Source organism: Macaca fascicularis, chromosome 11 (genome assembly GCF_037993035.2).
Source record: "Macaca fascicularis isolate 582-1 chromosome 11, T2T-MFA8v1.1".
NCBI classification, from domain to species: domain Eukaryota; kingdom Metazoa; phylum Chordata; class Mammalia; order Primates; family Cercopithecidae; genus Macaca; species Macaca fascicularis.
In genome coordinates this window covers 8,479,674-8,495,696 of record NC_088385.1, presented here as the reverse complement: position 1 = coordinate 8,495,696, position 16,023 = coordinate 8,479,674, and the positions used below count along the sequence as shown (strand labels likewise).

At 40.3% G+C, this 16,023-nt stretch overlaps 1 protein-coding gene across 7 annotated transcripts in view; it reads left to right on the top strand.

Moving 5' to 3' along the window:
- Window positions 1-16,023, top strand: part of CD163 (CD163 molecule) — a 168,400-nt gene that overhangs the window by 116,309 nt on the left and 36,068 nt on the right. The window lies entirely within an intron of this gene.

Sequence of the window (16,023 nt, the reverse complement as noted above, 5' to 3'; positions counted from 1 at the left end):
TGGCTGGATATGAAATTCTGGGTTGAAAATTCTTTTCTTTAAGAATGTTGAATATTGTCCCCCACTCTCTTCTGACTTGTACAGTTTTGGCTGAGAGATCCGCTTTTAGTCTGATGGGCCTCTCTTTGTTGGTAATCCGAGCTTTCTTTCTGGCTGCCCTTAACATTTTTTCCTTCATTTCAACTTTGGTGAATCTGACAATTATGTGTCTTGGAGTTGCTCTTCTTGAGGAGTTTCTTTGTGGCATTCTCTGTATTTCCTGAATTTGAATGTTGGCCTGCCTTGCTAGGTTGGGTATGTTCTCCTGGATAAAATCCTGAAGAGTGTTTTCCAACTTGGTTCCATTCTGCCCGTCACTTTCAGGTACACCAATCAGATGTAGATTTGGTCTTTTCACATAGTCCCATGTTTCCTGGAGGCTTTGTTCATTTCTTTTTACTCTTTATTCTCTAAACTTCTCTTATCACTTCATTTCATTCATTTGATCTTCAATTACTGATAGTCTTTCTTCAATTTGATTGAATTGGCTACTAAAACTTGTGCATGTATCACATAGTCCTCATGCCATAGTTTTTGGCTCTGTCAGTTCATTTATCTTCTCTACACTGTTTATTCTAGGTAGCCATTTGACTAATCTTTTTTCAAAGTTTTTAGCTTCTTTGCGATGGTTTCAAACATCCTCCTTTAGCTCAGAGAAGTTTCTTATTACCGATCATCTGAAGCCTTCTTCTCTCAACTTGTCAAAGTCATTCTCCATCCAGCTTTGTTCCATTGCTGGTGAGGAGCTGTGTTCCTTTGGAGGAGAAGAGGTGCTCTGATTTTTAGAATTTTCAGCTTTTCTCCTTGGTTTCTCCCCATCTTTGTGGTTTTATCTACCTTTGGTCTTTGATGATGGTGACATACAGATGGGGTTTTGTTGTGGATGTCCTTGCTGTTTGTTAATTTTCCTTCTTACCATCAGCAACCTCAGCTGCAGATCTGTTGGAGTTTGCTGAGGTCCACTCCAGACTCTGTTTGCCTGGGTATCACCAGTGGAGGCTGCAGAACAGCAAATATTGCAGATGTTGCTGCCTCAACCTTCTTCTGGGAGCTTCATCTCAGAGGCACACCCAGCTGTATGAGGTGTCATTCGGCCCCTACTGGGAGGTGTCTCCCAGTTAGGCTACTCGCGAGTCAGAGACCCACTTGAGGAGGCAGTCTGTCCGTTCTCAGATCTCAAACTCCATGCTGGGAGAGCCACTACTCTTTTCAAAGCTGTCAGACAGGGATGTTTAAGTCTGTAGAAGAGCCGGGCGTGGTGGCTCAAGCCTGTAATCCCAGCACTTTGGGAGGCCGAGACGGGCGGATCACGAGGTCAGGAGATCAAGACCATCCTGGCTAACACGGTGAAACCCCGTCTCTACTAAAAAATACAAAAAAACTAGCCGGGCGAGGTGGCGGGCGCCTGTAGTCCCAGCTACTCGGGAGGCTGAGGCAGGAGAATGGCGTAAACCCGGGAGGCGGAGCTTGCAGTGAGCTGAGATCCCGCCACTGCACTCTAGCCTGGGCGACAGAGCAAGACTCTGTCTCAAAAAAAAAAAAAAAAAAAAAAAAAAGTCTGTAGAAGTTTCAGCTGCCTTTCGTTCAGCTATGCCCTGCCCCTAGAGGTGGAGTCTACAGAGGCAGGCAGGCCTCCTTGAACTGCAGTGGGCTCCACCCAGTTCAAGCTTCCCGGCTGCTTTGTTTACCTACTCAAGCCTCAGCAATGGTGGGTGCCCCTCCCCCATCCTCACTGCCACCTTGCAGTTTGATCTCAGAGTGCTGTGCTATCAGTGAGTGAGGCTCTGTGGGCATTGGACCCTCCGAGCCAGGTGCAGGATGTTATCTCCTGGTGTGCCATTTGCTAAGACCATTGGAAAAGTGCAGTATTAAGGGGGGAGTGTCCCTATTTTCCAGGTACCATCTGTCTTGGCTTCCCTTGGCTAGGAAAGGGAATTCCCCGACCCCTTGCACTTCCCAGGAGAGGTGATGCCCCACCCTGCTTTGGCTCACAATCCATGGGCTGCACCCACTGTCCGACAAGCGCCAGTGAGATGAACCCACTACCTCAGTTGGAAATGGAGAATTCACCCATCTTCTGCATCACTTACGCTGGGAGCTGTAGACTGGAGCTGTTCCTATTCAGCCATCTTGGAACTGCAACCCTGCTGCTTAGAAATTTCTTTCACAATATACCCTAAATCATCTCTTAAGTTCAAAGTCCCACAAATCTCTAGGACAGGGGCAAAATGCCTCCAGTTTCTTTGCTAAAACATAACAAGAATCACCTTTACTCTAGTTTCCAACAAGTTCTTCATCTCCATCTGAGACCTCGGCCTGGACCTTATTGTCCATATTGCTATTGGCATTTTGGGAAGAGCCATTCAAAAAGTCTCTAGGAGGTTCCAAACTTTCCCATATTTTTCTGTCTTCTTCTGAGCCCTCTAAACAGTTCTAGCCTCTGCTGTTACCCAGTTCCAAACTCACTTCCACGCTTTTTGGTATCTTCTCAGCAATGCCCTACTCCACCAGCAGAAATTTATTGCATTCGTCTGTTTTCATGCTACTGTTAAAGATATACCTGAGACTGTCAAGAAAAAAGAGGTTTAATTGGACTTACAGTTCCACATGGCTAGGGAGGCCTCAGAATCATGGTGGGAAGCAAAAGGCACTTCTTACATGGCAGTGGCAAGAGAAAAATGGGAAAAAGCAAAAGCAGAACCCCCTGATAAACCCATCAGATCTCGTAAAACTTATTCACTATCATGAGAATAGCATGGGAATGACTGGTCCCCATGATTCAATTACCTCCCCTTGGGTCCCTCCCACAACTCGTGGGAATTCTGGGAGATACAATTCAAGTTAAGATTTGAGTGGGGACACAGCCAAACCATATAAGATGGAAACTGTGAGTGAACTCTGCATCTTTAATTGAGGTATTAAAGTTCTCTTATTGGGACTGGCTAGGTGGAGAGCAAGCAACAACAGGGTGAAGCAAGATCCCACCCAGGAGCTGCACATGCAAAAGGAGTTCCCTCCCACTGCCAAGGGAGACAGTGAGGAACTGTGCTTTCCCTCACTGAAAACGAGGTTTTTCCTATAGATCCTTGCAACCTGCAGATGAGGAAGTCCTCTTCTGAGCACATGCTACCAAAGCCTTGGATCCCAAGCACAAAGCTATGCAGAATCATGGCAGCTGCTCGGGTACGTGGCCACTTTGAACAGGCACTGAGACACAGTAGTGTTAGCATACTCCAGCTCTCAGAAATCCCATGAGGAAGATATCTGTCCACTCTCATAAGGAGGGGACCGAAGCCAGGGAGCCAAGTGGCCTTGCTTCCATAGAAGCAAGCCAAAACCTGCTAGCTTGGAATCCTCCCTCAGCCAGCACTGCCAGCTAGAAACTGCCTAAGAAGACTGAGTTCCCCAGGGAGAGGGGCAGCTGCCACCATGTGGCTCCAGGCAGCTGCTTTCCCTCACCACTGGCACAAGTGAGATGGGGAAGATACACTCCTCCTCACTGGGTGGGGCCTCCTTGTGGGAATCTCAGCATCCCCAGCCAGTGATTTATGGACAGAACACTGGCAACTCTGAAGGGAGCCCCTAGGAAGAGTGGCAGCTGCAGTATCATGGATCAATGATCTTAGTCTTTTCTGTTTGCTGGGTCTGGAGAGGCAGGGCAGCCCAGATGAAGGTAATTTCTCCAAGTTCATTACACCCACCCTGTCAAGGGTCAGACACACTGCTTATTTAAGTGGGTCTCTGACCCTGCTCCTCCTCTCTGAGTGAGACTTCCCAACAGGAGTCTCCAGAACACCTCGTACAGGAGCATTCTGGCTGGCATCAGGCCAGTGCCCCTCTGGGACAGAGCTCCCACAGGAAGGAGCAGGCTGACATCTTCGCTGGTCTACAGCCTTCACTGACAATATCTCCAGGGACAGGAAGGACCCAAGTGAATAGGGGCTGGAGTAGACCCCAAGAAAACTGCAGCAGCCCTAAAGAAGAGACGCCTGACTGCTAAAAGAAAAACAAACAAAATGTAACAACATCAACAAAAAGATGCCACAAAAACCCTTCCAAAAATCAGCAGCCTCAAAGATCAAAGGTAGGTAAACCCATGATGATGAAAAAGGATCATTGCAAAAATGATGAGAACTCAAAAAGCCAGAGTGCCTCTTCTCCTCCAAAAGGTAGTAACATGTCTCCAGCAAGAGTACAGAACTGGGCTAAGGCTGAGATGGATGAATTGACAGAAGTAGGACTCAGAAGATGGGTAATAATGAACTTTGCTGAGCTAAAGGATTATGTTTTAATGCACTGCAAAAAAGCTAAGAACCATGATAAACATTACAGGAGCTGTTAACCAGAATAATCAGTTTGGAGAGGAACATAAATCACCCGATGGAGCTGAAAAACACACCACGAGCACTTCATAATGCAAACACAAGTATCAATAGCTGAATAGACCAAGTGAAAGAAAGATATGAGCTTGAATACTGTCTTGCTGAAATAAGGCAGACAGACAAGATTAGTGAAAAAAGAAGGAAAAGGAATGAGCAAAACCTCTGAGAACTATGGAACTATGTTAAAAGACTGAACCTATAAATGATAGGTGTACATGAAAGAGATGGGGATAACGGAACCAAGTTGGAAAACACACTTCAGGATATAATCCAGGTGAAATTCCCTAACCTAGCAACCCAGGCTATCAATCAAATTCAGGAAATCCAGAGAACCTCAGTAAAATACTCTATGAGATCAACCCCAAGACACATAATCATCAGATTCTCCAAGATTGAAATGAAGGAAAAAATGTTAATGCTAGCCAGAGAGAATGGCCAGGTCACCTATAAAGGGAAGCTCATCAGACTAACAGCAGACCTCTCAACAGACAATCTACAAGCCAGAGGAGATTGGGGGCCAGTTTTCAACATTCTTAAAGAAAGAATTTTCAACCTAGAACTCAATACCCTGCCAAACTAAGCTTCATAAATTAAAGAAAAATAAAATATATTTCAGACAAGCAAATGCTGAGGGAATTTTTCACCACCAGGCCTGCTTTGCAAGCACTCCTGAAGGAAGCATTAAATATGGAAAAGAAACACCATTACCAGCCACTACAAAAACACACTGAAATACACAGATCAGTGACACTACGAAGCAAACATGTAAACAAGTCTGCAAAATAACCAACTAGCATCATGATGTCAGAATCAAATTTACGCATAACAATACTAGCCTTAAATGTAAAATGGCTAAAAGCCCCAATTAAAAGACATAGAGTAGAAAGCTAAATAGAGTCAAAATCCATCAGTGTGCTGTATTCAAGAGACCCATTGCAAATGCAAGGACACACATAGACCCAAAATAAAAGGATGGAAGAAAATTTACCAAGCAATGGAAAACATAGAAAAGCAGGGGTTGCAATCCTAGTTTCTGACAGAATAGACTTTAAGCCAACAGAGATCAAAAAAGACAAAAAAGGGCATTATGTATTGGTAAAGGGTTCAGCTCAACAAGAAAATCTAACTATCCTAAATGTATATGCACCCAATACAGGAGCACCCAGATTCATAAAGCAAGTTCTTAGTGACCTACAAAGAGACTTAGACTCCTACACAATAGTGGTGGAAGACTTTAACACCACACTGTCAATATTAGACAGATCTTTGAGACAGAAAATTAACAAAGATATTCAGAACTTGAATTCAGCTCTGGACCAAGTTGACCTGATAGACATCTATAGATCTTTCCTTGCCAAAACAACAGAATATGTATTCTTCTTGGTGTCACTTACTCTAAAATTAAACACATAATTGGAAGTAAATCACTCCTCAGCAAATGGAAAATAACTGAAATCATAACAAACAGTCTCTCAGACCAGAGTGCAATCAAATTAAAACTCAAGAGTAAGAAACTCACTCAAAATTATACAACTACATGGAAATTGAACAACCTGCTCCTGAATGACTCCTGGGTAAATAATGAAATTAATGCAGAAATTAAGAGAAAACCAATGAAAACAAAGAGACAATGTACCAGTATCTCTGGGATGCAACTAAAGCAGTGTTAAAAGAGAAATTTATAGCACTAAATGCTCACATCAAAAAGCTAGAAAGATCTCAAATTGATACCCTAGCATCACAATTAAAAGAACTAGAAACCAAGCACAAGCAAACCTCAAAGCTAGCAGAAGACAAGAAATAATCAAGATTAGAGAGGAGCTGAAGGAGGCAGAACAAAAAAAAAAAAAAAAAAAAAAAAAAAAAAAAAACCTTTCAAAAAAATCAGTGAATCCAGAAGCTGATTTTTTTGAAAAAATTAATAAAATAGACTGCTAGCTAGACTAAGAAGAAAAGAGAGAAGAATCAAATAGACACAATAAAAAATGATAAAAGGGATATTGCCACTCACCCCACAGAAATACAACCATCATCAGAGAATACTTTAAACAGCTCTATGCAAATAAACTAGAAAATCTAGAAGAAATGGATATATTCCTGGACATATACACCCTCCCGAGACTGAACCAGGAAGAATTTGAATCCCTGGATAGACCAATAACAAGTTCCCAAACTGAGGCAGTAACAAACAGCCTACCAACCAAAAAAAAAAAAAAAAAAAAAAGCCCAGGACCAGATGGATTTACAGCTGAATTCTACCAGAAATACAAAAAGGAGCTGATACCATTCCTTCTGAAACTATTCCAAACAATTGGAAACGAGGAATTCCTCCATAAGTCATTCTATGAGGCCGGAATCATCCTGATAGCAAAACCAGGCAGAGATACAACAAAAAGGAAAACTTCAGGCCAATATCCCTGACGAAGGTAGATGCAAAAATTTTCAATAAAATACTGCAAACTGAATCCAGCAGCACATCAAAAAGCTTATCCACCACAATCAAGTAGGCTGCATTTCCAGGATGAAAGGCTGGTTCAACATACATAAATCAATAAATGTGATTTGTCACATAAACAGACCTAAAGACAAAAAACACATGATTATCTCAATAGACACAGAATAAACCTTTGATAAAATTCAACATACTTTCATGTTAAAAATTCTCAACAAACTAGATATTGAAGGAACATACCTCCAAATAATAAGAGCCACTTATGGCAAACCCACAGCCAATATCATACTGAATGGGCAAAAGCTGGAAGCATTCCCCTTGAAAACCATCGCAGACAAGGATGCCCTCTCTCACCACTCCTATTCAACGTAGTTTCGGAAGTTCTGGCCAGGGCAATCAGGCAAGAGAAAGAAATAAAGAGTATTCAGATAGGAAGGGAGGAAGTCAAAATTTCTTTGTTTGCAGATGACATGATCGTATATCTAGAAAACCTCATTGTCTCAACCCGAAAGCTTTTTAAGCTGATAAACAACTTCAGCAAAATCTCAGGATACAAAATCATTGTGCAGAAGTCACAAGCATTCCTATACACCAACAACAGGCAAGCAGAAAGCCAAATTATGAGTGAACTCCCATTCACAGTTGCTACAAAGATAACAAAATACCTAGGAACACAGGTAACAAGGGAAATGAAGGACCTCTTCAAGGAGAACTACAAATCTCTGCTCAAGGAAACCAGAGAGAACACAAACAAATGGAAAAATATTCCATGCTTATGGATAGGAAGAATCAATATTGTGAAAATGGCCATACTGCCCAAAGTAATTAATCAATTCAATGCTATTCCCATTAAAGTACCACTGATACTCTTCACAGAATTAGAAAAAACTACTTTAAATTTCATATGGAACTGAAAAAGAGCCCGTATAGCCAAGATAATTCTAAGCAAAAAGAACAAAGCTGGAGGCATCACCATACAGGACTTCAAACAATACTATAAGGCTACAATAACCAAAACAGCATGGTACTGGTACAAAAACAGACATATAGACCAATGGAACAGAATAGAGAACTCAGAAATAAGATCACACATCTACAACCATCTAATGTTTGACAAACCTGACCAAAACAAGCAATGGAGAAAGGATTCCCTATTTAACAAATGGTGCTGGGAAAACTGGCTATCCATTTGCAGAAAATTGAAACGGACCCCTTCTTCACACCTTATACAAAAATTAACTTAAGATGGATTAAAGACTTAAATGTAAAACCCAAAACTATAAAAACCATAGAAGAAAATCTAGGCAATATAGTTAAGGACATAGGCATAAGCAAAGATTTCATGATGAAATCGTCAAAAGCAACTGCAACAAAAGCAAAAATTGACAAATGGGATCTCACTAAACTAAAGAGCTTCTGTAGAGCAAAACAGATTATCATCAGAGTGAACAGGCAACCTGCAGAGTGGGGGAAATCTGCAATTTAGCCATCTGACAAAGGTCTAATATCCAGAATCTACAAGGAACTCAAACAAATTTACAAGAAAAAAAAAAAAAAAAAACTCCATTAAAAAGTGGGCAAAGGACATTAATAGACCCTTCTCAAAAGAAGACATTTATGCAGCCAACAAACATATGAAAAAAAGCTCAACATCACTGATCATTAGACAAATGCAAATCAAAACCACAATGAGATACTGTCTCATGCCAGTCAGAATGGCCATTATTAGAAAGTCAAGAAACAACAGATGCTGGTGAGGTTGTGGAGTAAAAGGAACACTTTTACACTGTTGGTGGGAATGTAAATTAGTTCAACCATTGTGGAAGATGGTGTGATGATTCCTCAAAGATCTAGAACCAGAAATACCATTTGACCCAGCAATCCCGTTATTGAGTATATACCCAAAGGAATATAAATTATTCTATTACAAAGATACATGCACATGTATGTTCATTGCAGCACTATTCACAATAATAAGAACAATGGACTCAACCCAAATGCCCATTAACGATAGACTGGATAAAGAAAATGTAGTACATATACACCATGGAATACTATGTGGCCATAAAAAGGAATGAGGTCATGTCCTTTGCAGGGACATGGATGAAGCTGGAAGCCATTATCTTCAGCAAACTAATGCAAGAACAGAAAACCAAACATCACATGTTCTCACTTATAAGTGGGAGCTGAACAACGAGATCACATGGACACAGTGAAGGGAGTAACATACACTGGGGCCTGTCAGGTGGTGGGGTGGGGGCAGGAAGAGTATTAGGAAAAAGCTAATGCATGCTGGGCTTAATATCTAGGTGATGAGTTGTTAGGTGCACAAACCACTATGGCACATGTCTACCTATGTAACAAACCTGCACATCCTGCACATATACCCCAGAACTAAAAATAAAAATTTGAGGTAAAAAAAGGAAAGTCATTCTCCTGCCTCTGCATCCCAAATAGCTGGGATTACAGGCGTGTGCCACCACCCAGCTAATTTTGTGTTTTCAGTAGAGGCAGAGTTCCACCATGTTGGTCAGACTGGTCTTGAACTCCTGACCTCAAGTGATCCCCGCTTCTGCCTCCCAAAGTGCTAGGATCACAGGTGTGAGCCACCACTTCCAGCCCAGTCCAGCTTTCTTCCATGGTATTATTAAAAACAAGAATTGCTCTGTTCCTGAACTCCTATAAGCTGAAACTAGATGAATTTTAAGGAGTAAGTCTCATGCTTGATCCTTTGGTCACAAGAAAGTTACCAAACCACCCAATTCCATAATTCCATCTATAAACCATGATGAGAAGTTGATGTTTCCATGCTGTAGAGAGCTTTTCTGAAGGTTTCACAATAAGACTTTATGTCATAATGAGACTCCTATCCCTCTTAATGCCCATTTTTTTACTTGAGAAGATAATGGTTACTTGATTTATTCAATTCGTTGTTTTTAGCTTGTGTTCACGGCTCAAAACCATCATGCAAACTCGGATTGTCATATTAGTATGAATTTCACTTTGTACTTTCCCTTTTAAAACTTCTTATCTGTCACTTGTTAATTTTTTTTCAGAAGTACAATTCCTGGCAAAATAATACTGGCCTAACACTTTGGGATGTTAACAAAAAGCTATGGAATAGACAAAATTAAACTTTATAATGGGCACCATCCAGGTAGACAGCCTGACAGTCACTTCCTTCAAAACTCCCTTCTTGCTCAAATGTTACTAAAAGGGTTTTGACACTGACTGTTAGCCTCCTTTTACTCCTTCCAGTGTGAGATTAGACCAGCAACCTAGAACAGGTTCATCCCAGCACTGAGGGATGTCAAAACCTAACTACAAGTTGATTGATCAATTATGATTTTGGAGAAAGATCTTGATCAAAAGGGGAAAATGAGAAAGTTCTCAGAATCAAGATGGAGTCACTAGTGTTTTGTTTCTTTTCTTTTCTTTTCTTTTCTTTTTTTTTTAAAAAAAAGCAAAAACCAAACCAAAACAGAACAAACTCTGACAAATAGAGCTGGGGAAGGCTGTGACGAGAGGGTTCTCATACACAAATGCCTGATAACAAAAATTATCACAAAAAACTGCAAAAAATACAAGGCCATCGCATCCATACACACACAAAAATGCTTCTGCAAGGACATCTGTCCAGCAATTTCCTGTCTAACCTTGAATTGGTATCACCCCTGTTATTGATCTTTGTAGCCAAGAATAATTATATCAAAATATCAGGTAATCCTCTTCATTTTTTCTTTAAAAAACTTTGTCTTTCTTCTCTGAACATGCACATAGTTTACGATGGCATGTGTTTTCTCATTGCAATGCCATATTCCTGAATAAATATCCTTTTCTTCTAGAAAGCCTCTGTTTGTTATTTAGGTTGACACACATATCCATTTATTTTCTGTTTCTTCTACTTTTGGATTTCAAGCGGACATAATTGAATCAATGATAATCCTTGGGAAATGGAATATTGTTATTGGTACATGTATATACTTTATTTGGTATATACTTTATTTAGTACATGTATATACTTTATTTGGCAGTCATTTACTCCAGTAGTAATTAAACACTGGTGAGCCCACCTCTACATCCCATCATTTCTACCACACTATATGACCCTTCTATAAGGCATTCTTACATCTACTTTTGCCCTTTTGCAAGCTCTCTTTTATACTGTAGTCAGAGTCATTGTTGAAAACAGAAATTTGATCATATCACTATTCTGCTTGCCAAACTTCAGGGTCTTCCTTATTACCCTATGTTCTATTTCCATAAATATTTTTTGGAAAGCAAGACTCATTTAGACTGAGTTTCCAAATGCATAGCTTAAATTTGTATTCAACATACAGGAATAGTAAGGGGGAAATAATCTGAGATAAAGAACAAAATTCAGTTAATTAAAGAGTAAGAGGAGTCAGGGCTGGGCGCGGTGGCTCACGCCTGTAATCCCAGCACTTTGGGAGGCTGAGGCGGGCAGATCACGAGGTCAGGAGATCGAGACCATCCTGACTAACATGGTGAAACCCTGTCTCTACCAAAAATACAAAAAATAGCCGGGCATGGTGGCGGGCGCCTGTAGTCCCAGCTACTCGGGAGGCTGAGGCAGGAGAATGACGTGAACCCGGGAGGCGGAGCTTGCAGTGAGCCGAGATCGCACCACTGCACTCCAGCCTGGGCAACAGAGTGAGACTCCGTCTCAAAAAAAAAAAAAAAAAAAAAAGTAAGAGGAGTCAGAAGACACTGTGCTATGGGGTTTTGATGGGGAAAAAATCTGATATGAGCAATTAAGAACTTTCAAAAATGGCTGAAAAGGATAGCTGAAGAAATTGAAACCATAGTTCTAACACTCTAGCAGAAAGGGTAATTAAGTCTAGATGGCCATTCTACCTGAACTGCAACAGATGGCTGGACAATTAATTTTATTCAGTGATTAGGCTGGGCACAGTGGCTCAGGCCTATAATCCCAGCACTTTGGGAGGCCGAGACAAGTGGATCACTTGAGGTCAGGAGTTTGAGACCAGCCTGGCCAGCATGGTGAAACCTCCTCTCTACTAAAAATACAAAAGTTAGGTGGGTGTGGTGGCACATGCCTGTAATCCCAGCTACTCAGAGGCTGAGGCAGGAGAATCACTTGAACCCGGGAAGCAGAGGTTGCAGTGAGCCAAGATCATGCCACTGCACTCCAGCCTGGGCGACAGAGCGAGACTCCGTCTCAAATAATAATAATAAAAATAAAATACATAAAGAAATGCAGCCTTAAAAAATATTTTTTGTATCCTGCAAATTTACTGAGTTCATTTATTCTAACAGCTTTTTTTTGGGGGGGGAGCGGGTAAAGTCTCTAGAGTTGATAGTATATAAGAAAAAAAGAAAATAACACTATTCAGTGATTGAACCTAAGAAAAAGAAGAAGTTGAACTTGAGTTTGCTCAGCATTCTAAAGAGGCTATATATTGGACAAATTAAGAAGAGAGCACAGATTCTGTCTTGTTGGGTGGTAGAAAACTGAGTAAGAAAAAGGCATAGGCTTGTTCTAGAATTTACATAATAATACCATACACCTGCAATTTATATGTAGAGCTTTTCAATGCAGCAATACAGAAACTTATTTCACTGTTAAAAACCTATCTGACTGACAAAATTACTTTATGCCAAAAAGGGACACAATGAGATTACTAACAAGCCTCAAATCTATTCCAAAATTCAGAACAAGTTTCAAAATCTGATACCACTCCCTTTATTTATTCCTCTTCTTTTTCTAATTCTGCATAAATATGCCCACACAAAAATGTCACAGATTTCTGAGTAAATCATCTGCTAACTTCCAGGTCCACTCAACATTTTGGTATCTTCAGCTACCCCCAAGCCTGGCCCTTTTTGGAGGGTTTGACCTGTACCATTATTGTTGTAAACCTTAAAGATTGAGCTGCTGGTGGACTTCTCTCTTTCTTTTGTCCTCCACCAGTGATAGCTCACAAAGATTTGTAAAAACAGCTTTATTGGAGCATAGTTAATATACACTAAGTTGCCCATATTTAAAGTGTTCAATTTGTTTAGTTTTGATGTATGTGTATACCTGTGAAATTACCAACACAATCAAGACAATGAACATATCAATTACTCTAAAAACTTCATCATGATTATCCCTTATTGTGATTCTTCCCTTGAACTCCTTCCCATCCCTCTCTAAGCAGCCACTGCTTCTAGTCACAATTGATTAATTTTCACTTTCCAGAATTCTATATAAATAGAATCATGCAGTATAAGATTTGTAAGAATATACTGTCCAACACCGCTATTGAAATTAACCTATTTTCTGCTTTTACAGCACCAATAACAATTAGCTTTTAAACTTTATCTTTTGCCATTAACTAGCCTTGCACAGTTAATCACATTTTACAAGAGTAAAATTTCACAGATCTCTTTCACTGTGTCATAAAATACAGTAAGAAGGAATCAATTTAGTTTACCCAATACCAAATCTGTATTAGTCAGGGTCTTTCAGAGAGGCGGATCCAGTAGGATATATATATAGACATTGAGAGTGAATTTATTAGGGGAATTGGCTTGCATAATTTTGGTGGCTGAGAAGTCCCATGATAGGCGGTCTGTAAGCTGAAGACCATGGGATGACTGTAGCATGACTCAGCCCAAGTCCAAAGGCCTCAGCACCAGGGAAGCCCATGGTGCAACTCTCAGTCTGAGGCTAAAAGTCTTAGCATTCTGGAGCCACTCCAGATATAATTGCTGTAGTTGAAAGGCCAGTGAGCCTGCAGTTCTGCTGTCCAAAGTAGCACAAGAAAAGTCTGTCCCAGCTCTCAGAGAGAGATCAATTTTCCTTCTGCATTTGTTCTCTCTGGTTCCCTGACACAGGCCAGCACTGAGGGAAGATCTTCCCCACCTAGTCCACTCAGACTCACACACTAATCTTATCCATTATTTCGGATGTGTCTGGAAGCACTCTTACAGACCCATGGAAAATAATGCTTTATCAAGTGTCTAGATCGTCCTTAATCCAATCAAGTTGACACCTAAAATTATGTCTATAAATGCACCCCTTGTCAACTTGGCACCCATACTTAATTGCATCTCCTTAAACTATACTTAATTTCCAAATAAAGGCGATACCAAAGGAATAGTTCTGTCTAACATGTTGTAATTAACAGAATGCACTATCCTGTATGCAACCAAAAATGTACCGATGTCTTCCCCAGAATTCAACTTTCAGAATTTCAACATTCTGAATTGTAATTTCTGCAGTTTTTGATGTTAGGAATTTTTAGATTTCAGAGATGTTGATCTTTAGGGATGTTGAACTTTGGGATTTTAACATTTAGGATTATGGCATTTCTAATTGCATGTTTTGAGATTATAATCAGTACTCCTCCCGACTCCCCAAAAAAGAAACTACACAACATGGACTCAGAGGTTTGTAAACAGCAATTTATTTCTTTGTTTTGGAGGCTGGGAAGTCCAAGATCAAGATCCTGTCAGATTCAGTGTCTGGTGAGAGTCCACTTCCAGGGTTATAGATTACCATTTTTAAGCTGTACTTCACATGGCAAAAGGGATCAGTCGTCTCTCAGGGATCTCTTTCATGAGGGCAGTAACCCCATTCATGAAGGCGGAGCCCTCATGACCTACTTATCTCCCAAAGGCCCTACCTACTAATACCTTGGAGGTTAGGATCTCAACATATGAATTTTGAGGAGACACAAACATTTAGACCATAGCACTAAGTAATATTTTGTTTAATTCCAGACGTCGTAAACTAAACTTTGCTGAGTTTTAAATTATTTTTATTGCTTTAGATATTTCAAGGTTTAGTCTAGAACACTGTTATGTTCTTGGAAACAATTTGATTCTTTGGATCTTGTCTTTAAAATTTGTTAGGTGGGATCCAAACAGCAAGTAGCTAGGGCTAATTATTTCCCACCACTGTAGTAAGACTCATCTGTGAACTCTACCAAATACCCCATGAATTGTGAGTTTTCCATGTGAACGGTCACTTTTCCTGGCCCTGTGTGTAACTCTAATCCTTTCATTATTCTTTCCCCAAACTCAGGTAATTTGCTCACATGCATGCACTTAACAATACTCAGCTGAATACTCAAAGGGGACTCTACAGATATTCAGCTCTCTCTCCTTGCCTCCTCCCTACTCCTGCTCTCTCTCTCTCTCTCTCTCTCTCTCCCCCTGCAACTTTCTCCTCTATGAGACTATTTCCTGTGAATCCTAGCCACCTTAGTCTCCCAGATTCTCAGCTGCTTCTCCCCAACTCTGGTACTCCTCTGATCATTCTCTGGGTTTCCTACTCCATGGTAGCCTGGAAACTATCTCAAGGCAGTAAACTCAGCTTAGCTGCTCATCACTCATGGATCACAATCCTTGAGATCCAGGCAACAACTATTCTTGTTGCCTCATTTTCAGTGTCTTGAAAATCACTGCTACACATATTTGGTTTGGCTTTTAGTTGTTTCAGGTGGGATGGTAAACACACTTCCTGTTTCTTCATTTTGAATGAAAGCAAAAATGTCTTGTTCACCTAGCTTTTTAATTTTGCACCAGTCTATTTCTTCCATTTTTCTACTATATCTTTTCAAGTAGGCTCTTATTCTACTAGGTTTTTGCTATAATATTCACTTTCACTGCATTTAGTCTTGCTCTTATTTCCATTTTTACCCTGGCCACCAATCATCCTCAAAGTTGCTAGCAAGATGAAATATGTAAAAGACAAAGCACTTTAATATTCATGTTTCAAACTATTTAATGTCATTACTTGCCTGCAGTGTAAAATTATAATTCTTTACCTTGGTATATAAAACTCCTCTTCATGTAGTCCTTGTTTACCTCAGCGATGATAACAACATTATCAACAACAACAAAAAGGTAATATCGAGCCTACCATCTGGGAGGGACTGGTAGATGTCTTTTTTAAAAAAAGGCAGTTCCTATCCTGGTATCTTAAGACTAGCAAGTAAGATAAACAATAAATATAAAAACATAATCGACAGTCCTCATAAGTACAGGGTATCTTGAGTGTTTATTTTCTGGGGTCATTCAGGGTTGGAGTTATTTCTCCTAATGAAGGGATGATTAACTGAGAAATAAAGTATACGTGAGTAAGAATTATCTTAGAGAAAGGTACTGGTAGGGAGG